This window comes from Leopardus geoffroyi, chromosome D1, assembly GCF_018350155.1.
Source record: "Leopardus geoffroyi isolate Oge1 chromosome D1, O.geoffroyi_Oge1_pat1.0, whole genome shotgun sequence".
Classification (NCBI taxonomy): domain Eukaryota; kingdom Metazoa; phylum Chordata; class Mammalia; order Carnivora; family Felidae; genus Leopardus; species Leopardus geoffroyi.
Window position 1 is genome coordinate 17,072,172 of NC_059329.1, and position 22,077 is coordinate 17,094,248.

The 22,077-nt window shown below is 54.4% G+C and overlaps 2 long non-coding RNA genes across 2 annotated transcripts in view; both read left to right on the plus strand.

The window, feature by feature from the left end:
* LOC123600792 overlaps positions 1-7,113 on the plus strand; it is a 34,314-nt gene extending 27,201 nt beyond the window's left edge. Inside the window, exon 3 of the long non-coding RNA XR_006713801.1 lies at positions 3,677-7,113. This is a non-coding gene — a long non-coding RNA (uncharacterized LOC123600792). The remainder of the gene's footprint in view (positions 1-3,676) is intronic.
* A 69-nt stretch (positions 7,114-7,182) lies between these two features.
* The window catches only part of LOC123600795, a 49,960-nt gene continuing 35,065 nt past the window's right edge, over positions 7,183-22,077 (plus strand). The window contains exon 1 of the long non-coding RNA XR_006713808.1: positions 7,183-7,613. This is a non-coding gene — a long non-coding RNA (uncharacterized LOC123600795). The remainder of the gene's footprint in view (positions 7,614-22,077) is intronic.

Consider the following 22,077-nt stretch of genomic DNA (forward strand, 5'->3'; position numbering starts at 1 on the left):
GGAAGAAGGTGGAGGGTGGGAGGAGGGGAAAGGCCAGGGTATTTCTTGCCTCGCTCAGTTTCCAGCCAGGTCTCTGCAGAGTCTGTGTCTGCTCTTTGGCTCCTGCTGAGCAGCCGGCACGGCCCAGCTCCCTCTGGCAGGCCTGCAGTGGTTCCCACTTCTGTCTGGTGGCCTGAGCTCCTGGGCCCCTAGAACACAGCCTTCCCCTTGCAGCCCCAAGGAGGTGGTGGCTAATCTCTGGGTTGTCCCGCCTCTTCCGTTACCTTACAACCAAATCCCTGATGTAAATCCCTCCGGTTGAAAGGCCTAGAGTGGTTTCTGTTTTCTCTGTGGGCTTCACGAAATGAATGACTAAATTGCTGCTTACTCTGTTCAGAAAGAAGGCTCTGTGAGACCAGCCAGGTTTGATGTGCCTGGGACCTGTTGGCCTACAGAGCTGGCAGCCTTTCTCCACTGCCAGGGCACATGTCTTGAGGACACAGGTGCAGCTCTAAGCCCAGGAGACGCCTCCCTCCTGTCCCCCCCATTGTTCTTTCCCTCTGAACTTGGCTCTGCTGAGCGATGCCCTAGTGGAAACCTATGGCGTAAAAGGACAGCAAGGCGCAGAGGGAAAAGCTGCCTACTGCCAGTGGGACCCTGTGCAGCCCTTTATAGTCTCTGACTCCTTGGAGGCTCACAGTGATGCTGCTGGGTAGACCATCTTGTCCCCATCTTAGGTGGGCAGAGCCCGAGACTCTTAAGAGCTTACGTGGCATCGCTCCTCTTTCACAACCGCATGGCCACTTAGTTCTGTGCATTCAGGGTCACTTTTGTCCCTCTTCTCACCCACCTGCCCGTCCTTGCTGTTTCTGCTCCCCTTAAACACTCAGGGTCCGTCGCCAGCCTCCTAGCTGGTCTGCCTGCCCCAAGCTCACCATCTTCCATGCAACCTCCATAGCCCTGCCAGGGCCGTTTTCTACAACACAAATTACCCCCTTAAGTACCCCACTGTTTAAACCCTGTTATATAGCTCCTTATTGCTTAAGGAGTAAGGTCCAATCTCCTCAGGTGGTAGCAAGGCCCTCTGAGATGTGGTCCAGCCCCTCTCCAGCTGTGTCTCTGGGGTCACCTAGAGCTTTTCTAATAGAGCTGGTGGTTCACACCAGGGCCACGCTCTCAGCGCCAAGGACCCCCATCTTCCTGGGAAGCTCCTGCTCTTTCTCCAAGATCTGTCTGTGGCATCCCCCTCTCTGGGACACCGTGCCCAGCTCTCCTGCTCCGGGCGGATCCCTTCCCCCATGACCCGCGTCTTCTTGTTCCTGTTGTGTTCATCACACTGAATTGCAACCATCTATCCGTGCCTCAATTCCCCCTCCTAGGCTGCAAGTTCCTGGAGGGTGGGACTATGTTTCATTGACTCACTTATTTAAAAATGCTTACCGAGGGGCACCTGGGTGGCTCAGTCGGTCGAGCGCCCGACTTCAGCTCAGGTCGTGATCTCGCGGTCCGTGAGTTCGAGCCCCGCGTCGGGCTCTGTGCTGACAGCTCGGAGCCTGGAGCCCGCTTCGGATTCCGTGTCTGCCCCTCCCCTGCTCATGCTCTGTCTCTGTCTCAAAAAAAAATAAAAAAATAAAATAAAATAAATTTTTTTTAAAGCCTACCGAGCACGGACTTTACACCCAGCACTGTGGCAGATGCTGGGATACTTGGTTTGTATCTTGGAGTATATGGTCTAGCGTGGAATAATCGCTCACGCCAGGGACACCAGCGACAGAGGGTCACACTAACATGTATGCGATTATAGGTCATGAAGGAAAAGGAAGGAGTGTGACAGCTTTGGTATCTGGTACCGGGAGGTGTTCCCTAAAGGCTACTTTTCTTCCCCGGCCTCAGCCCTAGGCACCAGGATGTGCATTTCTGGCTGTATTTATCGTGCTGTTCCCACAGTGGAATGGGTACTAACCCCTGGTCTGCGAGCTCCCCGTGGGAGGGATTCGGTCCCTTCAACTCCTCTCTCCAAGGCCTGATGGCATGTAGTCGCCATATGACGAATGTGAGTTGAGTTAGAAATAGAGTTGCATCCCTGTATATGAGTCGGGATGGAGCCGAGGCCACCGGGCAGTGGGGTCAGCGCTCTGGACGTGATCGCCCTTCCTCTCCCTGAATATGGACCGCAGGAAAAGGGGAGTCCTTCCACCTCTGTGACTTCCTAGCTGTGCGACCTCGGACAAGTCACGTAGCTTCTCGGAGCCTCATTTCCTTCACCTGTAAATGGACGTGATGATAGTACCCGTCATGAGCTCACTATGAGGAAGCTTAAACACACAGAAAGTGTTAAGAGTCAGGCCGGGCACAGAGTAGGTGCTCTGTTAGTCTGCGGCATTATTATCACGATTATTATTGTTACTACCATTTCTACGGCCGGTTCCCAGTGAATGACCTACCGTCTTCTGCACGCGTCTCCCCAGCAATCCCACTCCCGGCCCAGCCCCCTCTGGGTCTGGCACGCGACTGGAGTCCCATCTTTCCTCTTGCTAGGAAGCTGTGGGTAACTGGGGCTTAATTAAGCATGCTTGACTGGGGTGCGATTAGCAGCTGCTGTGAGTCAGCAGAGGCCCGGGCTGGGGGGGCGGGGGGAGGACAGAGGAGGGTGCAGAAAGCTTCTGATGCGTGGGGCTGTGTTTCCAGGCCCAGTCAGCCCACGTTGTTCGACAAGTGAGGGGGACAGGGTGAGCAATCCTTCAGTCTCTCCGATTCCTCTGGTAGCTCTCACCAGCCAGCTGGCCCTCGCTAGAGCTCTGTGGTTGTTATCATTCATTCATTCATTCATTCATGCGTTCATTCAGCAAATACTGCTTGCTTCCTATCTGCCAGGCATTGTCGTAGGTGCTGAGTATGACGCAGTGAAGATCATGGGCGTAGTTATTGCCCCCATGTGACATACAGGCAGGAATAGAGATTAAAATATGTGGTGGAAGGGGTGCCCGGATGGCCCAGTCGGTCAAGCGTCGACTTTGGTTCAGGTCATGATCTCACGGTTCTTGAGTTCAAGGCCCCACACTGGGCTCTGTGCTCTGAGCACAGAGCCAGCTTTGGATCCTCTGTCCTCCCTCTCTCTCTCTCTCTGCTCCTCCCCCACTTGTGCTCTCTTTCTCAAAAATAAATAAACATTAAAAAAAATAATAAAATAGGATGTGACATCTGCCACCGTGGGGTGGGGAGGCAGCACACAAGAAACCCAGGAAGAGCTGGGGTCTCCCTGCTCTGGATGCCCTGTCCTGCACAGCCTCCCATCTGGTGGCATTACTTCCTTATCTGACTTTCTTGCCCACCTACTGTTGGCAATCTGAAGCCATGGCCTAGGTGACATTCTCGGTCCCTCCAGTTCACAGCACAGTGCTTGGGACATAGCAGGTGCTCAAAGAATTGGCTGGTTTGTTGGCTGAACGAACCCCAGCTTAGGAAGCAACTTAGGATGTGTGAACCCGCCCCTCCCCAGAACAGGGGTTGGCAAACTAGCCTGCGGGCTCTATGCCCCCTGCAGCCAGCCTATTTTGTAGAGCCCTCGAGCTGAGAATGGTGCGCACATTTTCGAAGGGGTGGGTTGTAAAACATAAAAAAATTATCAAAGGATGATATGTTGCAGAGATGTATGTGGCCACAAGGTGTAAAATATTTACTCTTTGGTGTTTTACAGAAAATGTTTGCTGATCCCTGGTCTAGAAGCCCGGCTCTGCACCTTGCTCTCCTCGTCTGTGTAATGTGGAATCCGAGTTAAGTACCGCGAAAGCTCCTTCCTGGCGTGTGGTGGAGTCATTCTGCATTCCACGGTTCTCGCTCTGCCCTTGAGGGCCCGCGTTGCACACATCTTTGTGTCACTAGCAGCCCCGTGATGCCTGCACCGAGCAGGTGCTCAGGCAGCATCAGCTGACTGGTGTTATGGTGGCAGGAGAGGGAGCTCAGAGCCCGGCCCTGTTGCCGCTCGGCTGTGTGAGCTTAGGCAGCACTTTGAGTCTCTGAGCCTCAGCTTCCTCACTTGAAAAATGGACATAATAACTTAGCACCGACTTGCTAGGGTTGCGATGAGAATGAAGGAGATAAGTTCCCCGGGAAGGTGCCTTGGGAAGTCTTCGGTGCTGTCCAAATGCTAGTAGCTACTGTCACTGTTGTTACTGGGCATGTCACACGTACTCGGCTTTGTTGCCGAGTTCCATTTGGTGTGCTTTAACTCGTAGGATGGTTTCCCTAAGGATGGTTGGGTTCTTGAGGGTCAAGGTGATTCTAAAGTTGCCCATCAGAAAGGTCCCAGGTGAGTGGTCTCAGTGATGCGATGTGTGTGGCCCTGGGGCACCCCCTGCCTGATCACTGCTTGCCCTTTTAGTTGTGAGGGCAGAGAAGGACTGGGAAGGGATAGTTGATGAAGACTTGGGGAGGGTGGACCCCCCGAGTCTTGGTCCCTGACCATTCCCAGGGCAGAGGAGGGAGCCAGACCTGCACAGTGGGCTCAGTCCTGCCCCCACAGCCACCTCTGTTCATTGAGACAGAGGATTGGGCTCTCCTGCCCAGGCTGCCTGCCCCCTGCCTGGCAGATCGTCCTGCCACAGGATCTAGCTTCATCTCTTGATAACCTTGACCGGCCTTTGTTTAGCATTTTCTTTTCAATGAGCTCTCCCACAGACATCATTTTGTCTTCCATAAGAATCCCATGTGGTAGGGATTCTATCTACCCCCCTTATAAATGAAGATGCTGAGGTTCAGGGAGGTTAAGAGACTTGCCCGCAGTGAGTGTCCCAGCTGGGATGGGATCTGCATCCCTTAATGCCAGGGCTCTTTCTATCACACCAAGTTGCCTCTCTTCACCTGCCTCAGTTGTACCAATGAACCTGTCTTCTCCTAGTCCCTCTCCCACTCCTGCGTGGCTTTGTCCCCCAGGCCTGGGAGAGTCCCCTTCACCCCCATGCTGGTATAGAGGCTGGCCCTCTCCTACAATGGAAACCTAGTGTGACAGCAGGGGTTCTGGAACTCCCCTCGCCTGGTCCTGACCCCTGGGTCCGGGGTGGGGGGGGGGGTAGAGATGGCTTAGGGAAGGTGCACCCTGGGGGTGCCAGGGAAGACATGTCAGATTCAGTTACCATGACGTGGAATATTTATGCTGCCATGGGGCCCTGGGTGTCATACTGCATTAAGTGGGCACTCAGTGCCCACTCCCTCCAGCCACGAGATCAGCTGCCTGCCCCTCTCTCCCTTCTTCCTGCTGGATGCCATAGTCGGTGGCATTCCTGACCCCTGGGGATACAGTCAGCGCCTCCTGGGTGCCCAGCCTTTGGGAGGCGCCACTTCCTAGGGACTGAGGGTTTGACTGAGGGAAGGAAGCTTTGACCCCTTAACACATCATTCTGGTGTCTCCAGGGGGGCAGGCTCCTATTTCACGGTTTGGTGGGGAGAGTTCAGGCTCCGAGGACCCATCAGACCCTCTCTGTAAGTTCAGCGCAGAGGCGATGCCCAATGAAGCCTGGATACGAGGGGAAGATGGATACAAGCCGGGATGTCTTGGGGAAGAAACTCAGACCTTGCCTCCCAAAAGGAGAAGACCCTGTTGGTCCTGTAGGGACACCCAGCAGGCCCCTGCCATCAGTGTGGTTTCCCTTCTGCTTTGCTCAACTTCAGTTTTGTCTCTGCAACTCCCCCCCGCTTTCCTCTGCACAGCCTGAGGTTGAAGGTGGCAGGGCTGGGCAGCAGAGGGAGAGCAGACAGGGCACGTAACCACACCCCTGAGGAAGAAAGTGGCTCGGGGGGGTGGGTACAAGGCTCTGTGGGGTACCCAGAATAAGGAGCGAAGGGGGAAGGGGTAGAGAGCGTGAGCCTGGTGCAAGGTGAGCCCCAGGGTGCAGGGCGCATCCTCCCCTTCCCCCCAGGCCTTCCTAGCGACCCCCTCGGGGTCTGGCCTGAGCTGCCCTCTCCAGGTCCATTACCCCAGACCTTGTCACTGTTTATCCAGACTCGAGGCCACTCCACAGCCTTAACCGGCCGCCATTGCATCCACCAGGCAAATGCTGACCATATCTCCTTCCTACCCTCGATCCTGCAGTAACGTCCCATTGCTGACAGCACCACATCTAACTTTTGAGCCTGGCGCCTGTGGTCCATCCATGGTTTAGCCCTGCTTTGCCCTGCAGCCTGCTTCTCCCTATTCCGTACTCCAAGGCTGTCCTCTGGCCCTGGGAACGCGCACAGCCCCAGACTCAGTGTGCTCGCTCCCATCTTGAACGCTGGGACGCGCTGACACTCTGCCAGGTTGGACCGTGACCCGACTTCATCCTCTAGAGAGGTGCTCCCCACCCTTTGTGTCTCCTCTCAAGATCCACCTCCACCGTGAGGCTTCCCTTGGCCTCTCCTTCCACGGAAATGCCACCCAGTGAGGCACACATCTCCGTTGTAACAACTCTCTGCTTTTACTTTGGTTATTCACGGATGTTTCTCCCTGACTCTTGACAGGGAGTAACTGAGGGTTGAGACAGTGTCTGAATCACCTTGGGGCCCTCGGCAATCGCTCTGCGCTTGACCTACGTTGCCGATGTTTAGTAAACGGAAAACGCACCAAAAAACGTTTGGAAAATGCTTAGATTAGTAAACTAATCCATGCCACGAGGAGTCCTCCCCGCTCCCTGTTCCTTTAGCAATGTCCCTCACGCCTCCCCATGGGACACGGCGAGACGGGGCTCCAAGCCCATCGTGTTCTGTCCAAATTTCTGGCATGCTAAGCCGAATCCGGCTTCAGAGCCCAACACGCTAAGCCCATCTGATGAGCTGCATGTATTGTGGCAAATGTCAGCCTCGGCCAGCTCCAAACTAGGTCAGGCCCGGCTGCCAGCCACCAGGAGTCGGCCAGCTCTGACTGCCCAGTGGTCTGGCCACGTGGTTGCAGCTTCTGGGTAGAGAGAGCAGGCGGGGATGCTGCTGAAATAGGAGGGTGGTAGCTGGGGGCGCCCTTGACCTGGGGTGGAGGAGAGGATCTGACACTGAGGCCAAGGCAGATTGAAATGTTTTCCTTGCTCCGCATTCATGATTTAATTAGTGAATTCGCCATTCATTCCTTCACTTATTTACTCAACATACATTTACTGTACCTGCCTGGTGCCAGGTACTGTACTAGGTGCTGGGGTAGGAGGAAGAGATCTTCGGGCAGAGAAGGGAGGCAGGTATAACCAACCACAGTAAGTCGAGCTGGAGAGACACCAAGGTTTGTACTGGACACACTGGGCTGCCCAGGGGAGGGTCTGTGGAGATCCGAGAGCCACCATGTCCCGAGGGCCAGCTGCTTGCACGGATGCAGGAGCTGGCCTTGACCTCACACCCGGCCCGTGAGCATGCACTCTCCACCCCCGCCCCCTGCCTGGGTGGCCACTGCCCCGACTTGAGCCCGCTTTTGCCTTTCACCATGAAATAGGATGTCCACTGCATTATTGTGATTATGCATTTTTGTAGGTTCCCTTCATCGGTTTGAGGAAGTTCCTTCCTTTTCTCTGGTTTGCGGAGAGTTTTTATCAAGAACGGATGTTGGATTTGTGTCCAGTGCCTTTTCTGCGTCTTTTGAGAGGAGCATTATGGCTTTTCTTTTGGAGTCTATTAACACAGTGAGTTACACCAATTGATTTTTGAATTTTAAACCAACTCTGTATTCCTGAGATGCGCTCCCCTTAGTTGTGATGTGTTGTCCTTTTACCATATTGTTGGGATACATTTCTTGAAAGTTGGTTCGGAATTTTTGCATCTATCTGTCAGCATGAAACATATTGGTCTGTAGTTTTCTTTAAAAAAATTTTTTTTAAATGTTTATTTTGAGAGAGACAGAACACTATTGGGGGGGAGGGGCAGAGAGAGAGGGAGACACAGAATCAGAAGCAGGTTCCAGGCTCTGAGCTGTCAGCACAGAACCCAACATGGGGCTCGACCTCATGGACCGCGAGATCGTGACCCGAGCTAGAGTCGGACACAATCGACTGAGCCACCCAGGCACCCCCGTAGTTTTCTTAGAGTGTCTTTGTCTGGTTTTGGTATCAGAGTAATGCTGGCCTCATAGGATGAGTTTTGAATGATTCCTCATTGTAATTTTCTGGAAGAGTTTATATAGATCTGGTAATATTCGTTTCTCCAATGTTTGGTAGAATTTACCAGGGAAGTCTGCTGGGCCTGGAGTTTTCTTTGTGGGAAGACTTTTAACTGCAACTCCAATTTCTTTCATAAATACAGGGGAATTCAGTTCACTTCGTCTTAAATGAGTTTTGGTAGTTTGCCATTGCTCTATTCTTTGCACAGCCCTTTACATCGTATGATACGTTCTTGTTTATTTCCTTGATTTTTATATGTTGTTTCTGCTTTTCCCCTATAAAACTGAGCTCTGGGAGGATAGAGACTATGATTTTGCTTTTGTACTGGGCAGAGGATAAGCTCAATGAATCCTTGTGGAATGAGTGGAGGTTAATTTTAGCCTAAGAATACTGTAACCTGGGTATTCCCATTCTACACCTGTGAAAGCTGAGGCTGAAAAGAGGTTAAGTAAATTGTCCTGTAGCCACCGCATCACCTAACAAGTGGATCAAACATCTGATCTTGCTTCTAGATGGTTTTCTTTCTGGGTAAGTATTGACTTGGTAGCAAAGTGTGAGAGTAACATCCACAGAGAAACCAGACAGCGGGTCTCAAACTTCCGTGCATGAGAGTCACTTGAAGAACGTGCTAACTGGGCAGGGAATCCGTATCCTCACCAGCTTCCCACGTGACTCCGGTGTGCATCACCAAGAGGCCACGCTTTGCGGGGCTCTGGCTCAGCCCGTGCAAATGTGGGGGAAGTGTAAGGTCTGCTCTGCTCAGAGAAGGAGGAGATGCTTGGTGCGGAGTCCTAGAAGCACTGGGGGTGTGGGGTGGGGAGGGTGGGTTGTGAATTCTGAGCACCTGGGATCCCTGTCTCCAAGGCACTTGTAGCTGCTTACATACAAGCAGCGAAGGTGCTAAGTCAACTTCAGCAAGTCCTTTTGCAGAGCCGGTGGCTTGGGATCCAATTCCTTTCCACTCGTGTGTTTCTCCAGTGCCCAGAGATAGGACCAGTGCTATCTTTAATAAAAGAATATCTTTAATAAAAGAATAAACTCTAGGGGTCTTCCAGGCTCTTCTTGGATGAGGCCCCAGAAACCTCACTGCCCATCTAGCCCCATCTAGCCCATGGGGAAGTGAGGACCAATATGGGAGGGGAGACAGGGAAACAGAGGAGTCCTGGGCTACTTACTAGGGAGAACTTAAGTGTCAGATGCCTCTCTCAGGGGCTTGGGGACAGCTGTCCTTTTGGCAGATTCAGGGGAGGGGCATGGGACGGATGAAAAGATTCTAGGCCCTAGGAATGTGCCATAGGATTTGCTCATCACTGGAAGGTCTCCTGGCTCACTATCGACCTGTGTGAGTCAGGGAAGGAGTGGGGTACACGTGGGGATGTGAGAGGGTTGGGAGGGGTGCTGAGACAAGGGGGGATAGGGCCTGTCCTCCACGCTCATGCCTTCCTAGGGCACATTCCAAAACCTCAGCTGAGTTCCCTGTCCCCTTGCCCTCCGATGTCACATTGGATGAGGCTTCTGCTGCAGTAAGGCAGAAGTGGCAGGCAGAGGCACTAGGGGCTGCTGCCCCATGGGGCAGGCAGAGAGGAGGGCAGGAGGGAGAACACGGAAGGAGGAAGGGCAGAGGGCCGGCATCTGCACTAGGTGCCAAGGTGTTGTGTTGGGGGGGGGGGTGGGAGTGGGCACCCTCCTGGAGGCAATTTATCTAACGCATGGCTTGGCTGTCAATTGGCCTGGAAGCTAATGGAGTCATTTGCATGCCATTACCAGATTGGCTGGGAGAAATAGAAGGGCACTTGTCCCCTGGGGTGGCCTCTGCCATCCCGTGTCGGCACTGGACTGGACAGATGTCATCGCCTTCACGTGGGAGGAGGCAGCACCTCCCTGGGTAGAGTAGCCCTTTGTCTTTGCGGCCTAGTCTCAGTGACTGGGGTCAGAGGGAGGGCTCTTAGGCAATTCCAAAACAGCCGAGGGGGCAGGCCACTTGTGCTTGGCATTGGAGTGGCATCCAGGCAACACCCTGTTAGGAGATGCTGGTGTGATGTTTTACCATCTGGTTAGATATTTCTGTTCACTTTCTATCGCTCGGTAACAGATGACCGCGAACCTGCCAGCTTAAAACGACATGCAATTTTATCATCTCGTGGTTTCTGCGAGGCAGGAGTCCAAGCCACCCTAGCTTGGTCCTTTGCTCAGGGTCTCACAGAGCTGAAAGCCAGCCGTGGGCTGGTCTGTGGTCCTTTCTGGAGCGCAGGATCCTCTTCCAAGCGCATATGTTGGAATTCGGTTCCTTGTGGCTGTAAGACTGAAGTCCCGTTCTCTCGCTGGCTGTCATCCAAGGGACTCTCTTGACCTCCAGAAGCTGCTCACAGCTTTCCTGACCTGTAGCACTGACACGGGCTCACTCACTTCACAGTGGCTTACTTCCGCGAGGTCTCTCTCTTCCTGGAAAGGGCCCCTCCCTCTATTATGTGCTTTCACCTAATTAAGTCAGGCCCACCCAGGACAATCTTCCTTTTACGTAACTCAAAATCAACTTATTTGAAACCTCAATTATCTCATGATAATCACGATACAGGAGGAGGCAGGAATCTCGGGGCCACCCTAGAATTCTACCCATGACGATATTTAATGGGAGGGGGCGCTGAGAGAGGGAGACAGAGAGGTATTTAGAGGTTTATAGATGAGAGGGAATGATGAATATAGAACACAGGAGTCCTAAAGAGCCCACCTGCAATTCTGTTCTGCTGTGCTCTGCCCTCCCCTTCCTTACTTATAATGAAAACAATTGATAATTCAGAATTTTAATTATAAACAGTGGCTGTTGCATGGATAGGAACCAAAAAGAGCATTTGCTGTATGTGCTCACTTCTTACAGGGAATTGGTGGGAGCCAGCTCAACCAATGACTCAATAGTCATCTGCTGGGACGTGCGGATAGCTTATAGAATCTGAGAGTCACAGCCTGCTGGAGCCAGAGGGGACTTTGGGGATGTTGTCATCCAACCTAGTCATCGTGCAGATGATGGAACCGAGGCCCAGAGAGGGGATGTGAGTTGCGTGCGGTCACACAGCTAGTTGGTCGCAAGGTTTGCCAGGAACCAGCTGATGCCCATTCGTTCAGCAAGCAGGTCTTGGGGGAGGATCGGAGAAGGCAGATGGGTCCTCGGTCACCTCGTGCACTTTCCACTACACCAGTTTGCCTCATTACATAGTCCCTGCCCTTCTAATGCACCTGGCTTCATAGAATTCTTAATGTGTAAAATATTCAATAGCGGTTGCCTTCCTTGTCCTGGTTGGCCATGGGGAGTAGGCAGAGGGGGCTGCAGCCTGAGCACAGATGGGGTGGCAGCAGGAGGAGGGGGCTCTGCAGGCTGCAGAATGGCAGTGTGTGTGTGTGTGTGTGTGTGTGTGTGTGTGTGTGTGTCTAACTGAGATTAAACCCTGAAAGCAGGACTCAACCTTGCCTCTCCCTCCCCCATGCAATCACATCCCGCCTGTGACTTTGTCATCTCCATCCCTCCAGCCTTTATCAGTGTCACAGGTGCTGAGTCACCAGACACAGGTTACCAGGGAAGGTGATTAATGATGGCAGCTGTGGTCCTTCCTACTCTCCCAGCCTCCCTGACCTTGTCCTTCCCCTCTTCTTTCTAGTTTCTCTTACCCCCACCATCCTCTAAGAAAAGAGATACACATTCAGCATCTGAGAGGGGAAGGAAGGGACATTGGGCCCTTCTGGAACAGCCACTCTGGGTCAGGCACCGTGCCAGGCTCTTTCATTTGTTCTCACTGCACAGTGTACGTGGGGAGATGCTGCGGGGCGTCCTGGGATGCAGGGGAGGGCTGTGTTCTTCCCACGTCACCAGAGAAGGCAGTGCCAGGCTGATTTCCTGTAGACGCATTTGCCACCCTTTGGCACATATGTTGCTCATGTGGGCTCTGATGTGCATAGTTGTCAGCTTGCCAGGCTCCAGAGGACAAGCCCACGGAACCCCGGAGCCTTCAATGTCAAAGCTGTCAGGGACCTTAGCAATCGCTGACTTTCCTGGAAGGGTGAGACGGAGGCCCAGAGGAGAAATGACTCGCTCAAGGTCAAAGCCGGTCTTTCCCGATTCCCGTTCCAGAGTTTGTTCTCGCATCCAGCTTTCATTTCCCCTGCTGTACTTGTCTTCTCCTCCGGAAGCAGGGACATGGTCACTGAGAGGTTCAGAGCTGTAGGGTGAAGGGTGAGGAAGGGTAAAGGTCTCTAGTGAAGGATATTTAAGGCATGAGGATGGCCTCCTCCAACACCCAGCTCTGAGCAGCTTCACGCAGCTCCCTCCTTGAGTGATGGGTCCTGTTGTCACAGTGACTGGACCGGACGGCCTGCCCACTGACAGGGCCTGGGATGTGACGGAGCCTCTTACACTGAGGCCATCTCCATGCAATGTTCTCTGTCCTTAGTCCTTGCCATTGTGCCCGTGTATGTAAGTGTGTGTGTGGGGGTGGCTGGGGGCAGGGGGCGTTGCAGGTAGAGGGCTGCAGACTATATAGGGAGGGCTATAGTACTAATACACATACAGAACCCCAAGTCCAATTTCTGATTTGTGGAATACGAGAGTGGGTCTTCACGTCCCCTTACGTTCTTGGGAGTCCTGAGGAGTCATGCAAGTGGCTGACAGAGTACAACTCAGGAGGGCCTGGGGTGCTTTTCCTGCTTCCGTTGGCTTCCTCTGGGTCAGGCTGGGAGGGTCCGAGAGGGGGCTGGGCCCAGCCCCCATCTTTCTGCCCTCTGCAAGCTGGTCCTTCGGTGAACTTGGCTGAGGGAGAAATGAGATCGGAGGAGACAGGACTGGGAACTCAGGTCTGGCCGATCGGAGAACACGAGCTAAACTCCAAGGGCCCTGTTTTCTTGAGAAGTGTCTGGGTGGGTAGTTGAGTCAAGTGGTATCTTCCCCCTTTGGAGGAGCCAGGCCTCTCTGTGAATGCAGAACCTCGGACGGGATTCATGATGGGGCCTATGAAGGTAGGAAGGTCCTTCATACCTTTTGGTGCCCCTACTAGGCCTGTGGGCCTGGTGGTCATGGGTGTCAGACACCCACAGGTCCTAGTAGATCCAGATCTGGGTCCCCAGGCTACTTACGGGGTAGGCTGGGCTTTCATGCCTGGACCCTCAGAAGACTGGACTGCCTAGGAGTCACGGAGCTGGGGCTGTTCCTTCGGGTGGGGTGGGAGCGAGGGGGGTCATGGACCCGCGGCCAGGATGGTAGTTGCTAGAACTGGATTTGGGGAGGTTAGTGCGCAAGCACTGGTAAATTTTTATCTCTTTGCCTTCTCAACGTTGTAAACTCAACGTTCTCCGTCGTTGTAAACTCAACGATAGGAACCGAGTAGGTCTTGTCCATTGCTGTGCCCCCCACACCTCACAGAGTGCCTGGCACATGGTAGGCGCTCTTCAGCGATTGGTTACTGAATGCGTTTTAGGGAAAGAGGCCACGGAAAGTGAAGTCTGGATTGGGAGCTCAAGAGGAACAAAGACAGGACCTTGGGTGGGCCTCTGTGGGGTGACATCGTCCCTGCCCTGATGCATTTTTGACTGCTGTCACCAGGAAACTCCTTCCTCAACCTCCCAGTCTCCCCAGCGCACCCCACTCCCCTACACCACGAATGCCTCTTTGCTCTCGATATTTGCCCACTTTGGACCTATCCTTCAGGGCTCTTCCCAAGGCCACCAGCCCTTCCTTCCTGACCCTTCCCTCACACTGCAGAGGGCTGTCTCACTCCTGAACTCCCAAGGCTCTGACTCTCTGGACCCCTAGCACTAATAGGGAATTTGCGTTCTGCCCATGCGTGCCTTCGTTCCGTGTTGGGATGCCGTGGTTTAAACAGTTGTTTTAAATTTAATCATATATTTTATATAACCCAATAGGATCATTTCAACGTGTGCTCAATATTACAAAATTATTAACGAGATGTTTTACACTCTTCTTTAAAAAAAATTTTTTTTTAAACGTTTATTTATTTTTGAGACAGGGAGAGACAGAGTATGAACGGGGGAGGGTCAGAGAGAGAGAGGGAGACACAGAATCTGAAACAGGCTCCAGGCTCTGAGCTGTCAGCACAGAGCCCGACGCGGGGCTTGAACTCACGGACCGCGAGATCGTGACCTGAGCCAAAGCCAGATGCCTAACCGACTGAGCCACCCAGGCGCCCCTACACTCTTCTTTTCAAATCCCATGGTGTGTTCTGTACCTGGAGCCCTTCTCATGTCCCCTGGCCGCATTTCCAGCGCTCCGTGGTCCCAGGTAGGGTGGACAGCACATCTAAACAACTTTTGGCGCTGGGAACGGGCCACCGGAGTGCATGTGGCATGAAGCTCCAGCCGGGCCTCTTCCCTGGGGGCCAACAGGTCAGAGAGCCCCCCGCAAGCCAGGATCTTGGGTTCCCACTCCATCCTTCCTGTTCTTTGCTCTGTAACTGTCAGCAGGGGCCGGTCCTCTGTGCTTCTGTCACCTGCTCCTGTAAACGTGGGGGATCATTTCTGCTTCCTCTCTGCAGCACCCGAAGGCTGTAACTTGTTATCTCAGGTTTCCCACAAATAGAAGGTGCTATATTTCCTTCCGCAGAAAAGATTTCAGCCTCTATGGCCCTGCATTCTACTTTGTATCACCTCTTCCTCCCCCTGCCCCCCCCCCCCACCCCGCCATAAGCTGTCCTAGAATATTGAGAAGCTCTCATTCTAATGGACTTGCCCACTTACCGCTGGCATAGGTGACTTGACTGGTCCTGAGCTCCCCATTACTGAAGGCGGCCAAGACTGTATACTCTTCCCTTGGGCTGATGTGAATTCTGCAGGAGCGAGAAGTCAAGCAGGAGAACTTCAGGGAGCCACTTCTCACGTCGAGATGCCACGATTCTATCAAATACATGGCACAAGTGCCCTAGAGGACTGGATAATGGGAGAGCAGAGGGGCCTGTGAATAGCATAGTGTGGAGGTGAGCGTGAGGGGTGAGGAGTAGCGTTGCCTCCACAACACTCGCTGATGCCCAGGCTGCTGTCCGGGTCCCGCAGTGCTGACCCCGCACACTCCCTGCACGGTAGGCAGCCCCACCGCCTGCCCCTCTAGAGCCTTCTTCTCTGTGGGTTAAGGATCCCTGCTCCTTCTCAGCTGTCTGTATGCGGGAGGCAGCGGCAGTGGGGTCAGAGCACGATTCTGGAGCCAGATCTCCTGGGTTTGAGTCCTGACTGCACGAGGTGCCTGGGGGTTGACCTTGAGCAAGTTAATTAAGCTCTCTGCACTTCAGTTTCCTCATCCCTGCCAGGGGGCTGGAAATAGTGCCCGCCTCACACGGTCATCATGAGGATGCAGGGAGTTAGCAGTGTGCAGGGATACAGCATTATAGAAGCATTTGTAAAATTAACTACAGGACATGGCTCCCTCCACCCCTCCCTCTTATTGTCTCCCTGTGGAGGTGACTTGGTTGTCAGTGACCCTTCATGATGGGAGACCCAGGACTGAGCACAGAATGTCAGGAGCATGAGACCCTGATCTCCCTCCTCTGGCCACTATTCTATCGGCGCAGCTCTGCCGAAGGTACGCACGTTGAGATGGGTCAGCGGCCCCATCGTGTTCTGGTCTCATCTCAAGCTGGTTTTCAGCTACACTCGGAGTCTGTTTTCCACATTCTGCTGCAAAGTGGGTTCCACCCCATCTTGTATTTGTGCAGCCAGACTTTGCCTCTAAGACCAGAAATGTCCCTTTCCCCTCTATCTGCTTTTGTCCCAGACTTTTCCAGGTCCTTTGGGGGTCTGAGTCCTCGTGCTGGACATATGCATGCTATCTCTCTGCTCAGGAGCACTTGAGGCCACTGCGCTCGCCATGGTCTCCAATAGGGAGAGGCCTCTGGGATGGGGGAACACTGAGAAAACAGACCTGGGTCTTGCGCCTTCCCTTTGGCCTTGGCGGTCTGACTCTTTTCCTTTGCCTTTGACCTGAGCCTTTGCTGGAAGGCCGAATGCTCTTGTGAGTATGCCTGGTCCCCTCGAAGTCTTTACGGCAGGTGCTAACCCTCATCTGCTTGTCTGCCCTCCCTCTTCCCAGCTGCTGGGACTTGTCTCTGGGCCCGATGCCAGTCTGAGCTTCCTCTTCACTTTCTGGATGGTTCTTGTCTCTGCCATTAAAAAAAGGAGGTCCCTGAGGGCAGCAGGCACGTCTCCTTCTCTTTTCTCACTATCACTCTTTGCGCACAGCACCAGTGACCAGCTTTGTCCTCTCTACCGAACAGATTACCAGTTCTTAGACAGTGTTTCAGAACTGTGGGTGCTCCCTTCCTTGGATCCATAAAGGGTGTCCCTACACAGGACCCTCAGTTGGAGTGATGCCACCAGAGAGAGGCAGATGCAAGCAGGGAGATGCAGGGGAAGACAGAGAAAGACCGAGAAATACGCAGGGCCTCTCACCGTCGCTCAAAGCAAAGAACGGAGCACGAGACAGAGAGGGCCAGGGGGAGAGGTCAGGGATAGAGTCACGGAGTAGTGTTCTTCCTTTCCAGATTCACGGAGTCCGAGCTGGGAGGGACCTCAGGGATCTCCTAGTCCCATCGCCTCGCTTTGTAGATGAAGAAACTGAGGCTTGGTGGGGAGTTGACTCCAGTCCATGCAGCTAAATTTTCCCCTTGTGTTGTCCTGAGCGAGATTGTGCATGGATGGATCCCAGGATCACCTCCCGCTGTCTTTCCTACAGACTTTCCAAGATGCCTTCACACCGAGGGCTAGCAGCCCAGGGCATTTCACCGCAGAGGATGGGCAGCAGAGGGGGCAATTCTTCACCCACAGAAACCACCTGAGAGCGCCTACCCCACTGTCTGGGAGCCTGGCTGAGGGTGGTTGCCGTTCAGGGCTCTGGGGGAATACAGGGCATGAACTCAGGGCCTAGGGGGACTGATGGTTTCACGTCCAAGTTAAGAATGGGGTTTCCTTCTGGGTCTCAATGCGAGCCGTGTGATGGTGGCCCAGTCACTCAACTTCTCGGAGGCTCAGTTTTCCCGTCTAATAGGCGGAGACAGTACTTGTCTCCTCCTAGGAAGAGTGCTTGGGGTTTCTACGTCGCGGCGGAAAAGGGGGGCAATATCACTACTCTCTCCTCCCCGTTCCTTTTTGTCGCACTGCCCGACTCTCAGCTCCGAACGCTTCCTCGGGTTGGAGCATGGCCGCCGCTCCGGCCTCTTGGAAGAAGCCGCTGTCCCCTTGGCTGGTTGTGGAGAGACGCCAATCTTCCCGCGCCTCTTCATTGGCACAATTTCTTTCTTTCTACCCTCTGCTGAGTCCCAACCAGCCCTTCTCTTGATCTTCCACAGCCAGCAGCTTTTGGGGGGGGGGCGCTGGGAGGGAGGCTTTGAGCCCCCAGCAGAGAGCCTCCCCACACCAAGAGAGGGCAGTGGCCGTGCCTGCCACTGTCCAGCAGGCCAGCCCGGGCACAGAGGCAGCTCAGCTCTTCTCTTGCTGTCCCCGGAGGTGGGCATCGCCGCGTCTCTCAGACCGAGTGGCCGCAGCAGCGCACGCAGAGAGAGCCGACCACCCGCTCCCCCCTGATGCTGACGCGGCCCAGCCATCTGCAGAGCTAGGTGCGTGACTGAGCCCTCAGCAGGCTGCGGTGCCCGAGGCTGTCAGACGGCAGATTCTCATCCCGCCTCCTGAGGTGTTGAGGAAGCACGAGATGCGCCACCCAGCCCACACCGTGGTGGCGAACGTGGCTCTGCCATATGCCAGGCTGGGGGCGCTCCTGTCCGTGCACCCTGGGTGTGGTACCCACCTTCCAGGTGGGAAGACGCGATGCCCGCAGGGCAGCCGGAGATGGGCGGGGACAACTGGACGCTTCTTCCTGCCCCTGGCTCCAGGAGCCCGGGCTCAGGGAAGGCAGCAGGGCCCCTCCCATGCCCGGGGGTGGGGGGAGGGACACGTCCAGATGCCGAACATCTGCAGGGCCAAGCGGCTACGGAGCACAGTTGTCCAGGGCATGCTGTTAAGGAGACGCTGACTCGGCATGATTGTGGCCTGGTGCGGGGAGCTGGGGCGGGGGGCGGTGCAGCAGGGGGATGGAAGGAATGACCTGTCGGGGCACTTCCTCGAGCGAGGCACCCAGCTGGTGGGGCCTGGATCTGCCCTGCTTGGGGAGTAAAGGGATGTGGGACAGGCAGCGAAGCATCTTCCTAGGACAGCACGTCTGCCAGCTGAACACTGTTCAGAGGCAAGTTGACACGGATTTATGCTCCTACACGAATTCAATAAACTCTACAACCCCCGCGCTCCTGCATGCAGGCTGGCAGATGGCTGCGGAGCCCCACGGCCCGTCTGCGAGGCTGAGGGCTCAGTTGGGGTGAATTGGGGTTCTGGAGACCCCGATGGAAGGGGTTGTTTGAAGGACCCAGGACGCAGCGGGGAGGGGGCATTGGCTCCTGCCTTCGGGCGTCCCGTGCGTGCCTCCACCCGGGCGCGTGTCTGGCGGGGTCACCAGTGCTCTTGCCTTCCCCTGACTTCAGTGCCAGGGTTTGTACGGTGAGGGGTGGGACAGCGTGGCCTCTAGGCACTACTTTGATAGGCGCCCTGGGTCCCTGAGTTCCGCATCCACTTCGTTGTCCTCTCTGCACCCTCGCAGCCCTCTCTGCTCCTGGTTGGGCAGGACAATGATGTCCCAACCATGCCAGGAAGCCCATCCTCTGGGCTTCTGTTCTGGAAGGGGACACTGAGTACAGTCCCTCTTTGGGGGCCCGGCTCCGCCCCAGCCAGGAGTCCTCTGCTCTGGGATGGAGGGGAGAGGCTGTGGCCAGGGCCTCCAAAGCATCCATCACTGCACCTGGCCTGCTGCTACCCCAGTGTTGTCATTTTACATAGAGCCACCAAGGCCAGAGAGGGAAGGTCACTTGCTGGAGGCCCCAAAGGTGCCGCAGAGTGATACAAATGGCTTAGAAGGCAGGCCTCCTGGGTCTCAGCGTAGTACAGGTGCACTGTCCCAGGCTGCCTACTACAGTTCCCACCCTGGAAGGGACACAGGGAGCTCTCGGTGCAGCTCTGCTTTCTACCAGAACAGAGAAGTGGGGGACAATAGAGGCGACAACTGTCGGTTCCCCGATTTCAGTGGGTGGGATGGGCCATCTGTGTCCTGCTCTTTCCAGCTCTTCGGTGCTCACCACCCTCTAGCCCGGGGCAGCACTGGTCTGTAGTCGCACCCCTTTTCACTGGGCCCCCCACCCCCCAACATCCGAAGTTGGCCACTTACAGAAAGGCCTGCAGGGAAAGGAAAGAGTGTGGATGCTAACGGTGGGGTTTGCGGCACAGTAAGAAGCAGGTGTGGAGGCAGTGCTTTGGGGAAGGGGCCTGACTCCCGGATGCTTCTGGGGCACCATGGGTTTGGGACGGCATGACCTCAGGCCCCAGCATGCTCCCGGAAGCTGCTCTCCCCATGCCCCTGCCGGGCTCCCCTCCGCCAGCTCGAGGGCCAATAGCTTCCGATGTCACAGCTGCTGCCCCTCCGGTGCCCCTCGTCCGCCACAACTGATTGCAGTGTGTGCCCTTCCATTTTTAACAGCTCTGCTCGGCCCAGGCTGCCTGAACCGATCCAGAGGCGGGCCCACTGTTGATTGCGGTACTAAAAATACCAGCATGGCTTCTGATGAGAGCAGGGGGCTTGGCTACCCCTTCACCCAGCACCTTGGCTCTTGGCTGCCTTCCTGAAGAGTACTGAGTGGGGCAACTCTGGAGCCTGGGGGTAGAGAGGCCCTGTTACTCCCATGGCCTTTGCAAGCATCCAGACAAAAAGCAAAACGGCTTTCCAGATATTTGGGGGCCAGATGGCATCTGGGGGCTTTCTGAAGTTTTCAGTGGTAGGTATTTTGTGCTGTGTAGACAAGAGTCTTAAGGTCTTTTGTGATTCTAGGTGTGTGATTTGCTGCATCTATGCTGGGGAGGAAAGCTGGATGTTTCCCAGGCTTCTGTCCCTTTGTTCTCTCTGCTTCCTACTTCCAGTCAGTGGCCAAGTCCTATGGGTTCCTCCTCCTGTATAAGCCCTCCCATTTCCCCCCCTCCTGCTCCTTTCCATGACCACCCTCTCTGTAGGGTTCAGGGCCTCGCCCAAGCCTTCTCACGGCCACTAGGAGTCCCCTCTCACCCCCTTGCATGGTCTGGGCCACACACTGCTGTCAGGATACCTTCCTAAGCTCATGGCTCATCAACCAGTCCTCCGCTCTGAAAGCTAACTTCTTGGCCCAGCAAGTAACATCGTCCACAATCTAACTTCGACGGGTCACTCTAGCCTTGTTTTCCTCTGAGGCACCCTCAGTACGGGTCACACTGGGCTATCCTCTGTTCCTGGCACGACTCATAAGGTTAGCTTGCCTGTGTTTCCCTAGGGTGGTCTGACCGTGGGAGGCTGAACCCAAACCATTTCAGGGAAATCGCAGGTTAACATAGTCACAAAGTTTTATTGGCCCCTTTGCTGAGAAGTAGACTTTGGGACAGAATAGTAGAGCCTGTTCTGGGAGCCTGGTCTTTTAGAACATGGTGATGTGGCCTACTGGTGTCTTCATCTTTCCTTCCTTCCTTCCTTCCTTCCTTCCTTCCTTCCTTCCTTCCATCCATTTATTTATTCTTGAGAGAGACAGAGACACAGAGTCCGAGCAGGGGAGGGGCAGAGAGAGCAGAGACACAGAACCCGAAGCAGGCTCCAGGCTCTGAGCTGTCAGCACAGAGCCCGCCGTGGGGCTCAAACTCATGAACCATGAGATCATGACCTGAGCTGAAGTCGGACGCTCAACCGACTGAGCCAACTGGGCGCCCCTCTTCTTGCTTTCAAATCTAAGTACGCGACCTCACTGGAAACGAGGATGTTCTCCCTGAGGGCACCCTGGGCCTTGCCAATGTATTTAAAGTTCTTGGTCACAGTGTATGCTGTCATTTCACTCCTGGACCCCTGTCTGAAGGTCTGGCACCCAGGATTAACAGAACATTCACAGAAAGACAAAATGAGACTGAGTCTTACCAGATGGGGCTCCCCTGGCCTGGTCTAGGGGCAGTTGCCCATCTGGCCCAGGCAAGCTGTTGGGGAAACCACTGAATGCTATCAAGCTGTGTAAAAACTCCACTCCCCAACCTTCCCCTCCCCCCAGCACCTGCCACCATAGACTCTCTAATGCCAAAGCTGCTAAGTCAACCTCCCTCGTTGACAGATGGGAAACTGAGGTCCAGCAAGGGGAAGGGGATCTTCTGAATTAATGACAGAATCAGAACTACAACCCAGGCCTCCTGGATTCCTGTCCAAGCGTTTTCCCACCAAAGTCTGCTGTCTCCTTCATTCCCTCATCCAGAAAGTCCTTCTTTTGTGTGGGAATTCTGCCCATCTTTCCCATGAGCTACTAAGGGCCCCTTCCTATGTGTCATTGAATGAGTGTCTTCTATGGAAGAACTTTTAAAGTTCCAAGAACTTTTAAAGCTCCCCAAGGACAGGGATTGGGTTGGATTCAAGTGTGTACCCACTTCAGGACCTGGTATATAGAAAGGGCTCAATGAATGTTTGTTGGAGGAACTGATGCATAATTCAAAAGTCCATTCTACTGAACTTGCATTTGAAGGCGGATGTGGTTACTGTTGTCGGAATCGACATTGCTTTAAAACCAAATAATGCCCTCTCTCAGGGCGGCAGGAGCCCATGAACGAGTGAATTAGCTCTCCATCCAGATGTTGTCCTTCCCCTCTCCTTCCTACTTGCTGTTAGCGTCACTGCCCAGGCCAGAGCCAACATCAGCCTGCGAAGCCACCCCCCTTTCTGTAAGCCTACTGTCTTTCCTGCTCACCTCTGCCCAGAGGGATTGAGAGAAAAACCATCCGCCGTGGTGTCAGACTTTTCGTTCTCATTGCTGCTGGGTACCAGCCACAGGAAGAATAATAACGATGCCGGAAGCAAACAACAGTGCGTAAGTTGAGTAAGTGTCTCGTTTTGTTTGTCTGGATTCCGCGGACTTAA